The sequence below is a fragment of the Carettochelys insculpta genome, chromosome 1 (genome assembly GCF_033958435.1).
Source record: "Carettochelys insculpta isolate YL-2023 chromosome 1, ASM3395843v1, whole genome shotgun sequence".
NCBI lineage: Eukaryota > Metazoa > Chordata > Testudines > Carettochelyidae > Carettochelys > Carettochelys insculpta.
In genome coordinates this window covers 52,530,688-52,538,491 of record NC_134137.1, presented here as the reverse complement: position 1 = coordinate 52,538,491, position 7,804 = coordinate 52,530,688, and the positions used below count along the sequence as shown (strand labels likewise).

Sequence of the window (7,804 nt, the reverse complement as noted above, 5' to 3'; positions counted from 1 at the left end):
CTGTTGTCAGACATGGCAATTCTGAAAACACAGACCCAAAAGATACCTTCTACCCCAGACTTACAATCTCATTGTAAGACAAAGATGAAAGGTGGGCATACACGGGGGAAGAACAAGGATGAAAAACTGCTTAGCACGCAATAGGCAATGGTCTGAACATATATAGAATCATAGGAGTCTAGGGCTGAAAGGCACCTCAGGATGTCATCTAGTCCAGCCCCCTGCCTAAAGCAGCATCAACTCCAACTAAATCATCCCTGCCATGACTATGTCAAGCCAGGACTTAAAAACCCCTAGGGATGGAGATTCTATTACCTGTCTCAGTAACGCATTCCAGTGCTTCATCACCTTCCTGCTTAAATAGTTTTTCATAATATCCCACCTACACCTCTCCCTCTGTAATTTCAGACCGTTGCTCCTTGTTCTGCCATCTCAGAACAGTCTCTCTCCATTCTCTTTAAAGCCCCCTTTCAGGAAGTTGAAGGCTGCTATCAAATCACCACTCAGCCTTCTTTTCTGCAAACTAAATAAGCCCAAATCTTTCAGCCTCTCCTCATAGGTCATGTTCTCCAGTCCCTTAATAATTTTCATTGCTCTCTGCTGAACCTGCTCCAACGCATCTACGTGCTTTCTGTACTGTGGGGGGGGAGGGGTGTCCAGAATGGGACGCACTACTGAAGATGTGGCCTCATCAGTGCTGAATAGAGGGGAATAATAGCTTCTCTAGAGCCGTGTCTACACGTGCACGCTGCTTCGAAGTAGCGGCACTAACTTCGAAATAGCGCCCATCACGGCTACACATGTCGGGCGCTATTTTGAAGTTAACATCGACGTTAGGTGGTGAGACGTCGAAGCCGCTAACCCCATGAGGGGATAGGAATAGCGCCCTACTTCGACGTTCAACGTCGAAGTAGGGACTGTGTAGTCGTTGCACGTCCTGCAACATCGAAATTGCGGGGTCCGCCATGGCGGCCATCAGCTGAGGGGTTGAGAGACGCCCTCTCTCCAGCCCTTGTGGGGCTCTATGGTCATCGTGTGCAGAAGCCCTTAGCCCAGGGCTTCTGGCTGCTGCTGCCGCAGCTGGGGATCCGTGCTGCATGCACAGGGTCTGCAACCAGTTGTTGGCTCTGTGTATCTTGTGTTGTTTAGTGCAACCGTGTCTGGGAAGGGCCCTTTAAGGGAGCGGCTTGCTGTGGAGTCCACGCTGTGACCCTGTCTGCAGCTGTGCCTGGCACCCTTATTTCGATGTGTGCTACTTTGGCGTGTAGATGTTCCCTCGCTGCGCCTATTTCGATGTGGTGCTGCGCAACGTCGAAGTTGAACATCGACGTTGCCAGCCCTGGAGGACGTGTAGACGTTATTCATCGAAATAGCCTATTTCGATGTCACTATATCGAAATAAGCTACTTCGAAGTAGGCTTCACGTGTAGACGTAGCCTAGATCTGCTGGAAATACTTTTCCTAATGCACCCCATTAGCCTTTTCGGCTTCAATGGCACGCTGTTGACTCACATCCAGCTTCTCATCCACTATAATCCCCAGGTCCTTTTCTGCTGCACAGCTACCTCGCCATTTGGTCCCAGCCTGTAACAGTGCTTGGAATTCTTCCATCCAAAGTGCAGGACTCTGCACTTCTCCTTGTTGAATCTGATCAAATTTCTTTTGGCCCAATCCTCCAATTTGTCTAGGTCACTCTGGACCCTATCCCTATTCTCCAGTGTATCTGCCTCACCCCACCAACATGGCAGAGGTATTTCAAAGAAGGATTTCAAGGAAGACAATGAAGTGGTTATGCAGAGATTTATGGGGCACTCCGCCTATGCATGAGAAGGAAACATGGCCCCACACACTTCCCTCTCTTCCTGCAATGAGACCTCCTCTACTACCCTTCTCCTTCTCGCATACTACACAATGACTCTTTTAATGATGTCCCTTCCTACCATGAAGTGGACACCAGGAATCACCACTCTAGGCTTCATGCTACCTCCTATGTGAGCTCACATTATGCTGCTGAAATGAACCACTACTTCTTGGACTGAGGGAGTGGGCAGGGCCCAGTATTATAAGGATCTGGTTCATAGAAAGAAGGCAGATAAGGAAATGTTTCCTGGCAGAAAAAGGTTTGGTCAGTTGGAACTCATTGAACACAGCACTTCTAATCTGTGTCTGCTTCCCATCAGAATGCCTCCTTCCCCCTGACTGCCATGACCTAATATGCACAGTAATGCAAATACACAGCCTAGAACTTTGTGTGCAGTTGTATTGGTAGTCAACACAAACCAGAATTTCATAGTTCACTCACACCTGAACTAGACCACATGTGAGCTTGATGGGGTTCAGAATGAGTATCTAGATCTTTTATTACAATTCAGGTCCACTGCTAGTGAAAATAGTGGAAATTAGACAGTTCCCAGGGAATTAACTGGTTTTCTCGGGGTCATCACCATTATTCTCACCCTTCATCAACTTTTCATTGTGATACTCTATTAGGGAATATGATGACTTCCTAGGCACATGGTGGAACAGCAGATTTCCCCAAAATTCTACAAACATATTCAGCTTGTGTTTAGCCATCTCATTTGGTTCTACAGCCCTTCTATTTCACGGAGTGAGGGAATGGCACGATAGTTTATTTGTGGATTTACAATGATGGGCTTTATTTACAGTAGGGTGGCATTGCTTGAAACAACTGGAACCAATTTCAAAATAATACCTGCACATTCTAGTTCTGTTTCTATGCAATCACAGATTTCTGGGTATGGGAGAAGACCTAGGCAGTGGGACAGCAAGGAAGGGTTTTATATGTGACTGTCTTACATAAGGATGACTATGCCCTGCTTACCACCAGCTGTTTGTGTCTTTTAAGACCTCTCTTCAGAAAAGAACTGAATATTTATATGGATTGGAAGAGCATCCAGAGTTATATTAGTACGATTAAAAAAAATTGGACAAGATATGGAATCAATGCTTTTTTTAGGGCATAAATCAAGCACTAAAGGAGGAGATTAGAAAGAAACTTTCCCTTGTGGGCAGCAGAGGTGAAAGTGGGCTGGTACAGCATACCAGTAAGAAGTGGCCGCTGGTACAGGTCCATGCACAGCTGATGTTAAAGCGCCAATGATAATGTGTGTGGAAGGAGAGTAACATTACAGCGCTGAACCCTACGGCAAGGTTGTGGATGGTGTGGTGGAGGGGAGGACTGCCAATGAGGAAGAGGGGCAAAATGTTGGCTGCCCTGAGGCCTGGCAATTAAGCAGGTTCTCAGCTGCCACCCCACTAGAGTGGCAGTGGCCAGAGCCCTGGGCGGTGCATGCGGGCAGCACTGGTTGTAGTGCCATCCCTTCCACCTGACACCCCACCCTTTCCAGGAGCAAGGAACTGGGCCCCGTACTGGGAAGAGTTTTAAAATTACTTTCACCTGGGTGTACAGATTATTTCAGTGATCTGTTCCCGTTTCTTGAACACGCCTGCGAGGCATCTTATACTGGATGCTGTCAGAGACAGGATATTGGATTAGGTGGCCCATTGGTCAGTTCTGTTTTGGTATTTCTTATTCTTATCGCAGAGGGCAGTGCTGTGAAGCACAATAAACAATTTGCGTGCACGAGGGAAAACTGAGGCATGACACAAAATTTGAATTTTATTGATTTTTTATGCCCTCGAGACACTTAGCCACACCTTTGGAGATGCTAGCAAAGTGCCTCACTGGATTTTACCCTGCAACCCAGCGCAGTGTGCACGGTGGTCGCTCACAATGGGATTTACAGGGTTGTGATAGGATCCGCAGAAATGGTGCAATAACCGTCTGTCCCCGAAAGAACGAATGAGGCCTTTTAGGGTGAAAACACAAAAGAAGTTTATTAAAGGGCAAAGTAAATGCACACAAAGATAAACCTAGATTGACAGACTAAAGATTTCCCTTTTCTCTACTAGTGTTTAGCACAGGGTTTATCTATTTACCAGACTAGCCCTCGAACTGTGTAAGCTGCAATAGGCAGCACCCTCAGAATATCCCTCTACTTACAGCGTTTCCCAGGAATCCCATGTCATCTTTGCTGAGTGCTGCAAAGGGGAACGTTATTAATGCACAGTATTTTACAATCCTCTTTTACAGAGGTGCCAGATAACGGCTATATAAGTAATGTATCCCTGCTGCGGGGTTTTATTCCCACACAAGCAGGGGGGAGAGCCACGAGGCTCTCAACCCTAGTTCTGGGATCACCTCTTACGATGATCACGGTCACTCAACCTCCCTCTCAAACAGGGGGGAGCAGGTGGAATGGGACTGCCTCCTACGACAGTTCCCGGTTTTTGGGATTGCCTCTTACGACAATTCCCGAGGTTTGGGGTTGCCTCCTGCGACGACTCCCAGATTGGATCGCCCGCTAAGCAGCTGATCCAAGTTTGGGACCACCTCTTATGGTAGTTTCCCAAATGCAATTCTATGCCTCTTACTGGCAGAGTAAATTATACTACTATAGTGCTATGAGGGTTGAATAGTATCTCGGGCTGGCTATAAATAGCGCCCCCCGTGCTTCACATTAACTAGCAGAACTAAGGGTTACACAAATTAGTAGAACTGGGGCAGTCCTAGCCTACCACCTATGATGCTGCTATTGGTTAACACATCCAGCAGCAAGCGAAAATACAACAAGCATAAAACATGCACATTAAGTAACTCATTACAACTACACCCTTTGGTTACCTCTGTCCTTATTTCTGTTTCCAGGCGCTGGGCCTGCAATCACTTCTTTAAGATGCTAGGAAGTGATGGCTGCACAGGCGCGTTTTTGCAGCGCCACGCTAGGCCTGACAGGAAAGAGGAGAGAAAAGAGCGGGAGGAAAAAGGACCAACGTGGGAGACAAAAAACCTCCCGCAAGCAAATTTGCAAATAAACGAGCAAATTTGCAGTGATTTCAGAAACGGCCTTAAATTCTCCCTACTGGCCACTGGCGATGGTCAGTGAGGAGAAGGGCAGGACCGCTGCTGTGGCTCGTCCCTGTCACAGGGCGCACACTCGTCAGGCGGCGTCTCCTGCCAGAACGAACCCTCTGGATAAGCGCCGGAGCCTTCTAAAATGGCTGCAAGCAGGAGCTCTTCTACGTCCCACGACGCTCAGCACCTTGATGACTATGGTCGCTCAGTTTGAGTTCCTGTAGTCATCCCATGATGCTGGGGTGCGATGCTAGGGTTCGGTGCTTGTCACCTTCTTTCTTCTTCAGCTCTTTTTAGTGATCAGCTCAGTCCAAAGTCCAAGGTCCAAGTCCCGGGTCCAAGGTCCAAGTCCCAGGTCCAGGGTCCAAGTGAAGTCCAGGGGCCTCAGGCTCCTAACTTTATAGGGCCAGTGAGGACCTGGTTGAAAACTATGTTGCATTTTGGTTGCCACGGCAACCAAAGAAAGTTCCATGTTACCTATTTATAGGGTTTTGTAAACTAACCAATTATTTGTTAGAATTTTGAACTACAACTTATACATATTAACTACCCCTTATGAATATTAATACCAACTGTCATTTCCAACTGTCATTCTTGTTTACTTCGTATTAGACAGCTTTATACAGTGGTTTTAAAGTGGATTTTTAAATTAAATCTTTTACAAAGCACTTCTATGGGATTGATAGGGAATAAAGGCACGAATTAAACAACATAGATGTTTAAATGCTTTGTTCCTAAGGCTTTTTGGTTAAGATGCAGGGAGGAACACACAGACACCACAGCCCATGGCCAGGGAAATATCAATCACCTCAGGTGAGGCCATTTCAACAATTCCTACCCTATTGCCTGCAGGACTTTGCTCTATATGAAGATTTCTGATGATGATGTCCCTCCATTTTATTTTTGGAAGACCTTGGGAGTCTTCAGGAAGAGGAGCTTCCAAATGCTGCTTCTGAACTCACATCAGTCCTACAATAACAGGCTTTCTCCAGTGATAACAGGGTTCTCTGGTCTTTCTTAATGGAAGCTGGGCCTGATTGGTGTGGCTCTTGGCTTCCCTCTGGTGGTGGTTAGGCCAAATAGAGTTTGATGATTCTGTAGTCTTGGCTTATAGCCAGGAAGAGGGGCCTAGTTCTGGCAGTCGAGGTGCCTGTGTTAATATCCTGAGGGCCAAGTTTGATCCCTAGTGCTGACAGCCCTGCCAGAGGGCACCGTCATGGGACAGGCAACATGGGATTTTAGTAGTGTAAAAGTTCTGAGAGTGCACATAAAAAGATAGAAGCAAAATTTAAATCACACAAGCTGGTACATAGAGCAACAGCTAATTTTGGGAGGGGTGCCCTGTGGCAATAGCCACTCCATGTCTCATAGCTGTACAGCTCCAATTAGAACCTTCAGAAATTCTCTGATGGACGTTTTCTGTCACAGAATGCTGAGTCATCAACACTGAAACATTTGGCAGAGACAGCTCAATTGTGACGTAGGCCTGACAGAAACCAAGCAAGTTTCAGATGTAAGTCTACATAGTTTTTTTTTTTCAGTAGTTCACCTGTCTGGCTCCTCAGCAGCCCACTTGGTGGGCTGCCAAGGGTCCTTGAGTCCCAGTCCTTCAACAGCCACACTGGAATGAGACCAAACTTCTAAATCCTGAAATCCTCTGCAAAATCAAATTACTGATTTCTTCACAAATAACAAGCAGTCCTGTGGCACCTTAGAGACTAACACGTTTGTTAGGTCATGTGCTTTCATGGGTAAAACCCACTTCTTCAGATGAAAATGGAGAGGAAAAACAGAATCCTGGGTTTATATAGGAAGGAGGGGGGGCAGGAGGGGAAGAAAAAAGGAATTTAGTTGTTAATAGTAGGACCAATTAAAGGAGAAAAAGTCAAGTTGGATGTGTCTCATTCCTGCAAATATCAAAGGTGGGGAAATTGCCCTTGTAATGTATAAGCCAGTTAAGCTCTCTACTCAGGCCATGGTTAAAGGTATTAAACTTATAACTGAATTCCAATTCAGATGTCTCCCTCTGTAACCTTGTGGTAATCTTTTTTTTGTAGAAGAATGGTTATTTTTAAATCTATGGACATTCAATAATGAGTCCATTTAATGGAATAATTCAGAAGTATAAAATAGATGAACATTAATATAAGCATTTCAATCTGATCAACATTAAGTGAAAATGGTAATCAGATTAAAACAGAACTGTATATTGATCTTTTTCATCTGGTATTACTTACCGCACTCTGGTGATAAGTCCAGATAATTAGGCTTTCCATGGGCCATGCCAAAGATATTTTCCCATCCACTATTATCTCCTATAAAACAGTGTTAACATTTGTCAGCTTTACTGTGAATAAAATACCAGGTCATTAAGAAAGTAAGAAAGAAAAATATGAAAATTATAACATGCAAGTCATCTTGCCTGTTTTGTCAAAAGTTCACAGCATAACATGTATAACAACTCTGCCATGAAGCCTCTGGGGTTTCCATGCCAGTCCCAGGCCTGGATAAAGGAGGAGGGTTGGTCGGATGGGTGATGGTGATGTTGTTGTTATTGATGATGATGAACATGTTATCACACAATGCCTCAAAGAACAGAATGAGTTAGATTTTGTAGATGTCAGCTACAATTGTGATTGGGAAGTAATGATCATGAAACAGCTTTTAATTAGTAATGGTAGTTGCAGAAAACAAACCCTCTTCTTTTATAATTTTTGACAGGGGAGTCTGGTTTGTTACCAATAAATCACCATTCAGAGACAGGCTCTGACTATGGATTACATGGTCATGCACAGAAGTCAGACCTCTGAAGTGTACCAGAAATTGCAGGACAGCTCTCACTTTGGTTCAGCTAGGCTGCTTGTTCCA

At 45.3% G+C, this 7,804-nt stretch overlaps 1 long non-coding RNA gene across 1 annotated transcript; it reads right to left on the bottom strand.

Moving 5' to 3' along the window:
* Window positions 1-5,616: 5,616 nt before the first annotated feature.
* LOC142004685 (uncharacterized) lies at window positions 5,617-7,485 on the bottom strand. The gene is made up of 3 exons (XR_012643014.1): window positions 7,359-7,485; window positions 7,174-7,251; window positions 5,617-6,733 (listed from the first exon to the last, which is right to left on the bottom strand). It is a non-coding gene; the product is annotated as an uncharacterized LOC142004685 (long non-coding RNA).
* Between the last annotated feature and the right edge of the window lie 319 nt (window positions 7,486-7,804).